Below are 14,000 nucleotides of genomic sequence, written 5' to 3'. Positions count from 1 at the left end.
ATTGATTCGTCAGTATTCGATGTGGTTTACGAAATATATCCAGTGGTGATGTTAGGTGACTCACCCTGTATATACTAAGATGCTATCTGTTCTTTCGGGCCGGCTGGTGTGGCCGTGCGGTTCTAGGCGCTTCAGTCTGGAACCGCGTGACCGCTACGGTCGCAGGTTCGAATCCTGCCTCGGGCATGGATGTGTGTGATGTCCTTAGGTTAGTTAGGTTTAAGTAGTTCTAAGTTCTAAGGGACTAATGACCACAGATGTTAGGTCCGCTAGTACGCAGAGCCATTTGAACTATTTTGTTCTTTCGGACATGTCCGGCGTGCCGGAGATAAATCCCTGCAGTCGCGCTCGGTGGCTCAAATGGATAGAGCGTCTGCCATGTAAGCAGGAGATCCCGGGTTCGAGTCCCGGTCGGGGCCCACATTTTCATCTGTCCCCGTTGACGTATGTCAGCGCTTGTAAGCAGCTAAGGGTGTTTATTTCATTGCAATTGTTCGGACATGTCCGAAAGAACAGATGCCATCTTAGTATATATATATATATATATATATATATATATATATATATATATATATATATATATATATATATAGTTAGAGAATAGTGTACAAACTAGAATCGATTATTCTATGTTCCATATGTCTGAGGGTGACGCCAGTAAATGTTTTTGACTTAAAAATTATTCGTGTGGTGTTGTGCTATGTAGGGAGCAAGAAGCTCGAGAACGGTTCAAATGGTTCAAATGGCTCGGAGCACTATGGGAGTTAACATCTGTGGTCATCAGTCACCTAGAACTTAGATCTACTTAAACCTACCTAACCTAAGGACATCACACACATCCATGCCCGAGGCAGGATTCGAACCTGCGACCGTAGCGGTCACGCGGTTCCAGACTGAAGCGCCTAGAACCGCACGGCCACACCAGCCGGCCCGAAAGAACAGATAGCATCTTAGTATATATATAGTTAAGGCTCACCGGCCACTTGATCATCTTCTTCTGTGCGAATGCACAAACAGTGCCCGAACCCTTACGGGAATCGGCAACGCGCCGCGAGTAATGAGTACAATGGGCGGGGGCACTACGAATGTAGTGCGGGACAATACGTTGAAAATGTGGGTTTCGCGGCAGGCGTGCCACAGATAAATCCCTGCAGTCGCACTATCCTCTGTGTCCTCGGTGCCTCAGATGGATAGAGCGTTTGCCATGTAGGCAGGAGATCCCGGGTTCGAGTCCTGGTCGGGGTACACATTTTCATCTGTCCCCGTTGACGTATGTCAACGCCTGTCCGAAAGAACAGATACCTTCTTACAAGGGGAAGGTCTCAGACACGGCCAACCGATTCGCCTCAAATTTGGCATATTGCTTGTGTGCAACCTAAAACAAAGGAATGTATGATATTTTGGGTCAATACCCCCACGTTTTTGAGAAAATCACCACTAAAGGTTATGACGAGCAATCGACTCAAAATTGGTGGGATCGATAGATTATTGTAAATAGAGCATTTTCATCTTCAGGTATGGGGTCCGCAAATGTAAAAGTTTCTTTCCTCGATTTCTGGAAAAGTTTGCAACTGCCGCTTCTGTACCCTCATGGTAAACGCTTTTCGCCGACAGCAGCGATGTCGCCGGCACGGTAGCTTGGCGTGTTCGGTCAGAGGGTTAGCTGCCCTCTCTGATTTTTATTAGAGTTAATGGCTCAACACTGAACTTGAATGGGTGTCATAGGATATCCGCACCGAACAAGTGAATCGAACAAAACAAGAACAATAAAAAAACAAATAGCGCAACGGCCAATGTAACTGTCTGGGATTCGGAGAACCGGGGTTTGAATCTCGAAGAAACCTAGCTGATGTTCTTCTTTTCGTTTGTATTTTTCCATGTCTCAATTGATAGGGATAGGAGGATTAATCAGATAAGTAAATCAATAAGGTATGATAATATTAAGGTAGGGAAATAAATTTCTCAAACGCCGAGAAACAGAACTGCCTCCTTCCGGTAGCGCGTTGATAATGCATCTGTCTTGCAACACTTTTACAAACCAAAACACAGTGTCGGTAACTTCCCGCTTGCCATCGTCTGTGACAGGCTCCCCACCATATATTACAACGCTAGTCGAAAGGTGTACGTCCTCCATTATTCAGATTATGCACCTGAAAGATATGACACAACAAACAATAACTTATTACTACGGCATAAACAGACGAGCTAATTACTACAAACTACATACAGTATTCGTCATATGTTACTTACGGAAGAACACTGTATTCATTCACAGAACGTATTTCATTCGGCGCATTAACGATTGAAAAATCACTACATGTATCCGCGAGGTTCGCGGCAGCCTAATGATGGAAAACAATTCTTTCCGATTGACCTCTATTAGGCTCGTGCTGGACACCTTCACCCTCCCAGGTGCACAACTATCATATGACGAAGAGGCAACCGGGACAGCGTAACTCTCCCCGCGTGAATTCTGTCCCGTGCCTCGCTTTAAACAAGCGTCGCGCGGTTGGCTATCTGTGATCCCTCGTGAGGAATTCGCAGCACTCTTACTCGGAGTTGTTTTCATGTGACAAGGCTTAAAACTTTAATACTTTACTAACTCGCGGCGTTTGGTAAATTAATTTGCCTACCTTATTATTATCATTCCTTATTGATTTACTTACCTTATTAAGCCTCCTATCCCTATCAACTGAGATATGGAAAAATACAAACGAAAATAATATCCGCTAGGTTTCTTTTGAGATTCCAAACCGGTTTTTCCGATTCCCAGCCAGTTACCTTGGCCGCTGCGCTATCGGCACTGTCGGCAAAAAACGTTTACCATGTGGATACAGAAGCAGCAGTTGTAAAAGTTTCTTTCCTCGATTTCTGGAAAAGTTTGCGTTTGCGGGCCCCATACCTAATGATGAAAAACGCTCTATTTACAATTATCTATCGATCCCTTCAATTTTGAGTCGATTGCTCGTCATAACTTTTAGGGGCGATTTTCTCAAAATTGCGGGGGTGTTGACCCAAAATATCTTAGTCCTTCGTTTTAGGCTGTACAGAAGCGACCTGCCAAATTTGAGCCGAATCGGTTGGTCGTGTCTGAGGCTTGCCCCTTTTTAGTATATTTTATTATAACCTACGAGCCTGTGCAGTCTTCCACAGTCACGCTGAAAAATTTTCTCCATGATCTCAAGTAAATGGACTGTTTACTGTTGCTTACAATACGAAGTGAACTTTTCCACTTGTTGGCCACTCGTCCTGCCCCTGTTGCCTATGGTCTGGGATTTCATCTCCATTCTGTCTCCGTTCTACCTAGGGTTGTGCCTTGGGTGCAGTCTGATGTCACCAACACCCTTGGGGTGAATTCTTCTACTTTGTCTCTTCGATTTGAAGATCTCCAATTACCTCAAGGACTGCTTATGAGCCATTTTGTTAAAGTTTTCGTAAAGTATTTCATTCCTTATTATTCGCCCATCTGAAGAGCATTTCTTTCTTCATCGTTCATACGATTTTAATAAGCATTCTTTATATGTCATGTGCTGTTGCTGCAACGTCTCCTCATCATATTTACGTTCCTTTGGAGAAGTGCATCTGTTACATAGGTTCTAAGGAGATAAGGGAGGGAACCATTTTCAGGCAAAAACCTATCAGAAATCGTTATGGGTCCGTGTGGGCCACGGTGATCGTTTCCCGTAGATGTGGCATCAACTGGTGCACTATTTATCACGTGTTGAGACCAATTACCATTCCAGGATCAGATGTTTCACAATTTCTTGTTTGAATGTTGCATACTACTTAGTTACACCTTTCACTTCCGGCTAGTATCGTTCGTATGAAGTGCAATCTGCAGCCTTCTGAAGCACATGTATCGGATACGTACATCGTTTGAACAGAAGAATTGCCTCTGATATCGAATCGACACGACTGCTGGTATGATACACCAACAAGCCTGAATTTGGTTTACAGTAGGTTTTCCCACACTTGTTTAAAGAAAAGCCGGGTTTGTCCTCAATCTCTCTCTCAGAAAATAGCGTACGGTAATACAATGGACAAAGTTTACACAATTTGCAAAGAGATGGCGCGCACAATTTCTCTCCCTTAGGGTAGCACGACAAAAATGTGGCGTCAGGACGATCACCGGCCAAAGAGTTAAAATAAATTTACAACTCATCGATTCACTGTATCCATTATGACGGGATGAATGCTAGGAAAGAGAGGTGTCGCGCATCAAGTCCGTGTGAACCGTATTGCCACTCTGTTCTGCATCGTACGCGGGATCTACACGTGATATTTAGTTTTAACTTGTACTCCTTCTCTTCAATTCGGAGGTGACATAGTGGAAAAGTGCACACACAGTGTCAGCATGAAACAACGGCTGCGCCGCATATCTGTGCGTGGCGTGCTGCGTCGCCTCCCCCAGCACTGCTGGTAGGAGGCCAATGGGCACAACGCGGCCTCCCGACACTGCTGGCCAGCTGAGTGCGCCCGTACTTCGGAGCCTCTAGCTGCAGACGGCACGCCGCCAAGCCAGGAACCCGCAGGAATCCCACAGTCGACCTCTCTATTCGCTGCTTTCACGTTGTCCTCCACACATACATTATCGTATTAAGTATTCCACGTATTTTGTTACCTGCCCTGACAGTTTCTTTCCCACCCTCTCTCCTTCCCTCACCTCTCTCCCTCCCTCACCTCTTTCCTCCATCGCTGAGGTGGCGAAGTAGTTAAGACAATCGGTCTTGCATTCTCCTCCTAGGCAGTGATTCAAACCTGCTTGATATGGGGAAGCAAACGCTTGTGGTTACACAGTAAGGGTGACAACCTAGATAGAGAGATCTGCCTCGGAATCATACCGAGCACACCTTGGCCGTGTACACCTGGCAAACAAAGCTTTCAGACGTGATTTTTTTCTGGAGGAAGGAAATCTTTTAATGATTTCAGATCCAATATGTTCTAACATTCTGCGTGGTGTCTGTTTGTTCTATGTCGTGTCTCCCTACCACTTTCGTGCAACGACGCTCTGAACGTGTTTTTAGGGAATTGACTAGTTTGAACCTGGGACCTGTTGCTGGTAAGGAGACGCCATACCACACATGACATGTAGAGTTCAGAAGAGTTCAGTGAGACTCGCGATGATATAACCAAATACTTAATGATTTCAGCGTCAGCTCCACTGCACTCCCTGTAAAAGAATCTTAATACTAACTAAATTTAGTGGAAGGAGTTCAAGGCTTTCCTATTTTTAGTTAGCTGGTAAAATAACGTCGAAAAAGCAGTTAAGTTTACCATTGGAAATTTTATTCTACTCACAAAACAACGTTTATAAATTGCACTATTGATAAAAGGAAATGTTTTAATACAGGATGGTAAAAACTGCGTTTAACAAAAATGTGAACGAATATTCCCTGAATGGGTTTCCAAGTTCTACAATGGATCGAAGGATGACCTATGCCATATCACATCTATGATCTAGGTTTAAATTAAGTTTCATAAAAGAGAAAACTATCAAAAATGGTCTACAGTGACCCTCAATTATCTTTAATTACTTATTTAACTTGTCTTAAATTACAGTGGCTGATGTGGCTTCTCAATAATTATATAACAGAAAAATGATTGCATTTCAGATTTTAACTACACGTACCAAATGTGAATACCACGAAGTTTAATTGACGATCGACATTAGTATTACGTAAAAAGGGGATGTAACAGATGACTTTTGCAGTTCTGAGTGAAGCCTTATGCGCTCAAAAATGCGGCATCGTGTGCGTTCATTACCTTGTTTGTGGTTAGGCAGCGTCAGGGGCGGCGAGCGGCGCAGCTCCACACACCTCGCCGTCTCGGTATCAACTCTCTCGAACTTATCCTTACTACTGTTTACCAAAGTTGGTGTAAGAAAAAGGTATCTAGCTGTGTTTTCAACTGAACAATCAGCATCTCAGTGTTAACCTTAAACTCCGCCTACAAAAATTCTGTCCATCCAATGCGAAACGTTATACTTTTCGTGGTAGGGCAATGTATTTAATGTTTGCTACATAATAGAGATGCGTATAGTCTCACGTTAAAACTTGCGGCTGGTGTGGCTCTTTTAGTGTTATCGTAAGATCTATACTGTTCTTCTGGAGGGATCTAGCTTTTAACATGGGCTGGGGGATGGTCATGGAGGTTAGCTGGCGACGTGTCCGTCCGTCCCTTACCGTAGGGCCTTCTAGCTTAACACGGTTCTGCTCTCGGCTTCTGTTCTCGTTTCTCCCCTCGGAACTGCGTCTGTCTCACGGTGGGAAGGTATGATATGCATTTAGGCATTCTTGTGTTAGTCTATGGTATTCCATTTGCTCACTCGTTACTCGGATTACTTTGGTTAATTTACTGTCACGATTTATTCGGTGCTATGTGACATACTGCTGGATTTGCTTATCATGTCAGGGTTTTCATGGAAGGTGCCTGACACCTTACAATGTATCCGTCTTCAAAACGTACCTTATACACGTGGCTTCATTTCATGGACTAAAATAACTAATTACGAAATCTTATCTTTGGCAATCCATAGTAAATTTATTATTAACTAATTACCACGCAAAATAACAACAACAACAATATTCAATTATAAAGTGTAATGTAGCCAACCAACCACAACCATGTATTCTCGTGGTCACGAGCTGCTGTGGCACCGTCATTATTTCCATTGCGAAAAAATATTTTTACTGCAGCTCGGACACAGTGAAATATAATGTACACATTTGTTGCCAGATGGTCTGAAAGGGTTAAGTAGTTCACACAATAGATCTTCAAACCGGGGTTATACTACTATTTTTTATTGAACGAAAGTAGTCTGCCACACTGGATGTCGTAACTTGGATTAGAATATCCTTTTGCTTGGTCTTTCTCGTTAATGCACGGTTTCGTCTGGTGTGGTCATTGTCAAGTGTATGATGTCCTTACCAAATCTTATATCGTTAAAACACAAACATAAAATAGCTCTCGGTTGCTTAGTTGACGAAATGAAAACTAAAATTAAATAAAAGAAAACTTGCATGGTATAATTAGCTGAACGAACATATTCCAGTTACAGTCAAAAGTTATGTTGATCACACATTGTTCAAAAATGGTTCAAATGGCTCTGAGCACTATGGGACTTAACTGCTGAGGTCGTAAGTCCCCTAGAACTTAGAACTACTTAAACCTAACTAACCTAAGGACATCACACACATCCATGCCCGAGGCAGGATTCGAACCTGCGACCGTAGCAGTCGCGCGGCTCCGGACTGAGCGCCTAGAACCGCTAGACCACCGCGGCCGGCACCACACATTGCTAAAAGGCAATTAAGCGGCCTGGTATGTAATAAAATACCAGCAGAATTAAAAAAGTAGTCGTCGTACAATAGGATATTGCATAATACAAAATGCTTTACTGCGTTATCAGTCTTCTGAGAGAAATAACAAACAAATATTTCTTGTGGCACAACATATCACCCACTATAGTTATTTCCAGTATTCTGTTGTACTTGCAGTTGGTATCGTCGCCAAAATTCGAACAATTTATGTTAACTGAAGTAAACCTTTGTTGCACGAATCCGTTCACAGGTACACATTTTCTCACTAGGTTCCATTTACCTCCCGCGCACTGAGCGAGGTGGCGCAGCAGTTGAAACATGGGGCTTGCAGTCGAGAGGACGTCGATTCAGCTTCCCTAAATCGCTTGAGAGGAATGACAGGACGGTTCCTCTGAGATGTACACAGCAGTTTTCCTTTCCGAAATAGCGTCTGTACACCGTCTCTAATACCGCGTCGCCGGTGAGATGTTAAACTCTAAACGCCCCTCTTTCCTTCGTTGTTTTTATCTTGTATGTGCAGAATCGTACAGTTTCTCATAATGTCGTACGTGCCTTTACTTCACCCTCTCATGTGCAGTTAATACAGACGAAATTATTACGAATTAAACAGCAAATTTTTTTAGGTAGCTGAATTTAATTTATTAACCTTTAAGTTACACCGTACAGCTAGTTCATATCTACATAAAATATACAGGTATAGACAGAAAATTAGTGTTTGAATTCTTCATTGCTTGCAGGCACACCCGTCGTAGACGGATCATCATTGTAAAATCAGATGTTAGAGAACACTTTTGTGCAATCTATTGTCACTGGTCTGTTGGCCTCAGATGCGGAAATCAGTGGCAACAGTCAGCCTGCATATCGCGTGAAGAAGTCAGTGATGCTGTGTAGCTAACAAAGCTGTCACGCAGGTTGGCAACGGATGAAGGGCTTCATAAGTTCTTGAAAAGAACTGTAGCACTTCCATGTAGTGTGGGGTGGGACATCCCAAGAAAAAAAAATGATCTGCGACCTCACCTTCACAAGAGCAAAAAACTGTTTCTATAGTGTGCAGCCTGTCAAGATGTATGCGCAAACATCCGTGGCTAAATTTGAGTCTGGCTATTAGACAGGCGAGGTGCCAGGATGTCGGATTTCTATGAGATTTCACGGAATATGAGCTCGACGGATGAACTGTTTGTTTGTTCTTGCTTCCATCATGCGTCTTCGTAGCACATATCGGTAAACCGTAGTTGAATTGCAATCCAGGTGTCACGACCTATCACAGCAGCTGTAGGGCAAAATATAAGTTTTAAGGAGGAGTTGGCGATAAATATATTGAAAACGTCATGAACATGCAAGTACGAGTACTTGTCCATGAAAGTGAATAATTATTACAAGGGGGGAAGATAATTGCAGGAGTAATCGGCACACAACGTCTAAGGATCTCAGCATGGTACTCGAAAAAGACACCATTCCAAGTGTGCTGCAGGTCTGAAAAGAAAACTGTGAGTGGGAACGTCAAAGATCTAGAACACGACAAGACACTTCCTGCAGAAATATGGGCGGGCCTGTAGCCAAGAAATGTCATATGCGCTGCATCCCTGTTGCCGCGTGGCCGCAGATACACTCACTACTGTAGGCCCCATACACGCCTAGCGTTCGGTGAGGCAGTCCGGGTGCCAACGACGTAACGAATAACTAGAAATTTCTAGTGCGTTTCGAACAAACGCTCGTGTCTAATTTAAGACATACTATCAGTCAGACGATAGCATATTAGCTTCTTAAAAGATTTACTATAGCGAAAGACAAAGAAGAACATTGTATTTGGTAGCGTTAAAAAACTGTCATATTAAAACGATAGATAGTATGTTTTATTTTCATCATTTAACAAGAATATCTAGGAAAACATGCAATACGGTGATAAAAGGCGTTTTTAGCGGCTGGACATCAGTTACACGGTAGTTTTAAATTCGTGTAACTATCACTGTGACTTTTGAAAAAAAGTAAAATTCTAGCAAGCCTTCAGGCAGATTCCCAAAAGAAACTTGTGTCCTCCACCCGACGCTATCTGCAGTCTGTTAAATTCACACGGAATGACCCGTAGTAAACTGAGAGTAGCTACAATGAATTCGCTCGGGACGAGATGATGTAAGGCCATTAGCGAGTCGTTTCAACTGTGTAATGGGCGCTCAGGGCGACATTACGTAGCAGTAACTCTAAAATTATCGCAAAGGGAGTCACAGGACGCTCTAAGACCGGTAAAAGCCTTCTGCAATTACTGAGAACGGCGCAAGGGTCAGAGGTGCGGCAGCACAGGGGACCGAAATGGAATGATTTGTCAGTACCACCCACCGACTGTAACCCAGTTTCCTTTTCGCTTCGGTCACTTGAAGAGCGATGGTCCCAGACTCCTCAGTGTAAATTACATTAGTAAAAACAAAGAACATATTTTGTATGCTATATATCTGACTTATGATCCATGTTCCCTAAACGAAAACCCAATAAAGCAACTACCGTGTAACTGGTGTCCAGCCTCTTAAAACTCCTTTTAGCACCGTATTAGATTAGTTAAGTTAGAAAACAAAAGTAATCCATAGAACGTGGAATGTAGATTAAAGTTCTCGTCGACGAAATTCTCATTAGACATGGACGAGAAGATCTGACTGCGGAAGAATGTGGGATGAAATGCGTCGTATTCTTGCAAGAGGAACCATCTCGTCTTTCAGCTTCAGTATTTTAAGGAAACGGCGGATGTCCCGTATTTGGATGGTCGGACTGTGGGGCGGCGGGTTTGTTTTTATTTGGTCAGTATATTAGCTACTAATATTACTTCCATAAGCGACTACGCCACAATAGCTGGTAAATTACCGTGACTAGCAATCACAAGTAACTGAAAATTGATACTCGTAATCTGCTTTGCCTTGTCTGGACTGAAAAACAAAGTCGTACTCCCTACTTCGAGAAAGGTGTAAGGAAATTACAGTGATGATTTAAAAGTTCACTGCTTTAAAAAATAGCATGTATTCAAACACATTCACATGCCCAGTAATCTTCTATGGAACTCTTCAGTTGTTCCTACTCTAACCAGTACTTGGCACGGCCCAGAGTGTAAATCTCGTCAACATTCCAGTTCGTGTTAATAATGATAGTGAAACCAGTAATTCGCATAATCCAAAGTACTGTTTATTCACCGCCTAAAAGTGGTAAATTTCTACTCTACTTGCCACGCTGATTGTCGGTACGGTAGGCAGCGCACAAACTATATTAGACGGCACGAAAGCGTTTTTTCAAATACTGCAGTTCACGCAAAAGTTCACTTTCATCAGTTGTATAAACGCACGATCTTGAAGTGTTTTACATCACTCAAAGTGTTCTTGTACAGGCATCTGATGGCTAGCATTCCCGGTTGTAGACTACATCACAACGCATTTCGTCGTGGAGGACGGCACTGACGGCGGCACACAATGTTGGCGAAATACTTTCAGTGAGTCAACCACCAGACACCTTCGGGAATTCCTTATATACTCCCGCTGTCGCTCGGCGCGGAGTGCTACACCGAATACTCCCAAATCACACTCTAGTGCACCTGACACAGTGCTAAAAGACATTCTTTCTGGATAGCGAATCGTTAACAACTTATTTAATTGCGATCGTATCGCCTCTGTCGTCTTTCCTGTTGTAAATGTGTATTAAGTGCCCTCTGAACTGTCTCTTGTATTATTACTGTACCTGTGAGTAATCCATTGACGGTACTGTGATTTGTAACATTGCCATCAATTATTATATCAAATACAATACAATATTTTCTCTATTCCGGCTTATATCTGACAGTATGAGATTCTACTAAGTTTTAATGTGTTTTTAGCCAAAATTTACATTCATTTAAAAATTTCGCAACGTATTAATCAAAATCGTACCAAACCCTCTACATCATATTTGTGTGTCAAAATACATCTATTTTACGAATGTCAGACTTTTATCTCCTTTCCCTGCCGCCTCTAAAAATTACCACAAGCATCGATTTTGTGGAAACTACTTATTCAGTTTTTCTTAAAGTTAGATTTCTTACATGTAGAACACTCTACGCTATTCTATGAACAAATTACAAAGTTCTAACCACATTTAATTTCTGTGTTATATAGGGTGTCCCAGGAGAAATCGTAATTATTAAGGGATATGACAGGAACAATCATTGGAAGCAAAAATATGTAGTAAACATGGGCTCTAAAATGCATACCTTAAAACCTGTGAGCACATCATCTACGTTACTATGAAACAAATGTTTTCTCTACTACAAGCTCTTTTCCCTTATTTTAAGAGATGGTGATTTGGACCAAAACCAGAAAAATGTCTAGTAAACATAGGCCCTAAAATTCATAACTTTAGAGCTAAGAGCAGTCCCCTACTGTGGGACACTTCTCTTCTACTGAACACGTGCTCTTAGCTTCTAAGGTATGCAATTTTGTGCAGTTTTGAGCCTATGTTTGCTGGGAATTTTTTTCTTGTTGGTCCATGCTACCACCTCTCCAAATATGGAAAGCTTTTTTTAAGATGTTTATTTCATTTATTTCACAGTATCGAAGATGGAGAAATCTCATGGCTGTTGAAATACGTTCCTGTCATATCACTGAATATAATATTTTTTCTGGTACAAAGGAATAAAGAGTATCGAGACACCTATCAGTGGACATCAGTATGGGCTGTGTCCACCCTCCTTCTCTATGACAGCTTGAACTCTCCTGGGAATACTGTCAATGAGGTATCTGAAAGTCTGAAGAGGAATGCCAGCCCATTATTCCTCAGAAACCAAAAACACAGAAATTAATAGTTTTGGACCGTGGGATTGGTGGGAAGTCGACGTTGTAACTCATCCGAAAGCCATTTCATTGCTTTCAGACGACTCCACATTAGGAACTTCTAGGTCCACAGACCATTACCTCTAGGATACTACTTTATGATAAGGTGCGTTGCCGTGCTGGTACAAGCTGTCATGGTCTCCGAACTGTTCCTCTCCTGTTTGCACCAGACACTGGTGTAAAATTCGTTCATATCCTTCCACATTTCGCATTTTCTTAAGATCAGTAAGGGGGCCACAACCTAGCCAAGAAGAATAGCCCCATGCCGTAACATCATTTCCGCTGTTCAAATGGCTCTGAGCACTGTGGGACTTAACATCTGACGTCATCAGTCCCCTAGAACTTACAACTCCTTAAACCTAACTAACCTAAGGACATCACACACATCCATGCCCGAGGCAGGATTCGAACCTGCCACCGTAGAGGTCGCGCTGTTCCAGCTTGAAGCCCCTAGAAGCGCTCAGTCACAGCGGCCGGCCATCTCCGCAGTACTTCGCCAGTGGTACAACGCATGATGGAGCAGGTAACGTTATTCAGGTATTTGCCTAACACAAACCCTTCCATAGAAATCCCATATGCTACAGCGTGATTCGTAATTCCAAATAACTCGTTTCCAGTCATCCACTGTCGAGTGGCATCGCACTTTCCACAACTTCACATCTCGCTTAGCATTTGAACACAGAAATTCGTGGCTTATGAAGAGTTGCTCGACCATTGTACCCCGTTCATTTTAACTCCCTATGCACAGTTAGTGTTCTAACTGGACAGCTGGTGGCACATTGAAATTCACAAGTGATTCCTTCCGCTGATTCTTTGCGATTTTGTACAACCACTCTCTACGATGGCTGACGGCCGCTGGCCATCAGTGCGTGAGGTCTGAGTGGTTCTCGTCTAGCTGTGGTTGTTCCTTTGCGTTTTCACTTCAATCACCTCAGCAATAGTGGACCTGAGCAACTTCAAAACAGCTGATTTTGTTAAGCAGGTGTCATTCGATTACGCAGGTGACGTTGGAAGCTCTCCTGATTGATCCACTCTGCTATTTCCATTTCTCTACTGACAACTCCGCGCCTCTGTTTATACCGGGGTGTCAGCCTTTCGCGACGTCTGGTGGTCGTTTACGCCTTCCATAGGAGTGTCCGGATGTTTTGGATCGGACGGTGTAGTTTCGTCGTAACGTCTGCAGCCTGCACGCTTGTTGGTCTGAAGTTTAGCTTGCTGAAAAATGAGTGGCTCGTTAAGGAGGAGGAGGACAGTAAATAAAAAACCGTCTTGCCGCTGTGGGCGCCGCTAAGCCCACCTCGTGCAGCAGCCGATGTGGCAGGGGCTAGGGCCCGGCGCTGCTTTCTTCCCTCACAGCCTGTGCCACGGAGCGCCGTCGCCGGCGAGGTGCGATGTTATCCCAGCACGTCACGTGACGTCACGACACGACAGTGGCGAGCTGGGCTCAGCTGGTCCGGCCGCACACTTTCCTCTCCCGCCCGCCGACTGTTCTGTAACGGCGTGATCGCCGTAAACACAGATAAGGCACGACCCTGGTTAGCTTTCGCTTGTATTTCAGTTTTCACTCTTACCCACTGTATAGGCCGAGGACTCAGAAGGAACACAGCTTCGTGCACACCACGAAAATGGTTTCGTAAGCCTCGAGAGAAAGAAGACTGCAGTTCAACGTGATTTCTGCAACAAGGTCACCAGAAATGGAGCATGTGGAGCGGTGGGTGGAATAATAAATTGATTTAATGCAATGTTATACTTCGCCTTCTTTTACAAGAACCTGAAAACTATTTTTGTGATCAGCCAGAAAGCGATGGAGAACATACTGACCATAATATCCAGTCTGCAGAGA

This window comes from Schistocerca nitens, chromosome 1, assembly GCF_023898315.1.
Source record: "Schistocerca nitens isolate TAMUIC-IGC-003100 chromosome 1, iqSchNite1.1, whole genome shotgun sequence".
NCBI classification, from domain to species: domain Eukaryota; kingdom Metazoa; phylum Arthropoda; class Insecta; order Orthoptera; family Acrididae; genus Schistocerca; species Schistocerca nitens.
The sequence above is the reverse complement of the archived record's forward strand: the minus strand, read 5'-3'. Positions refer to the sequence as shown.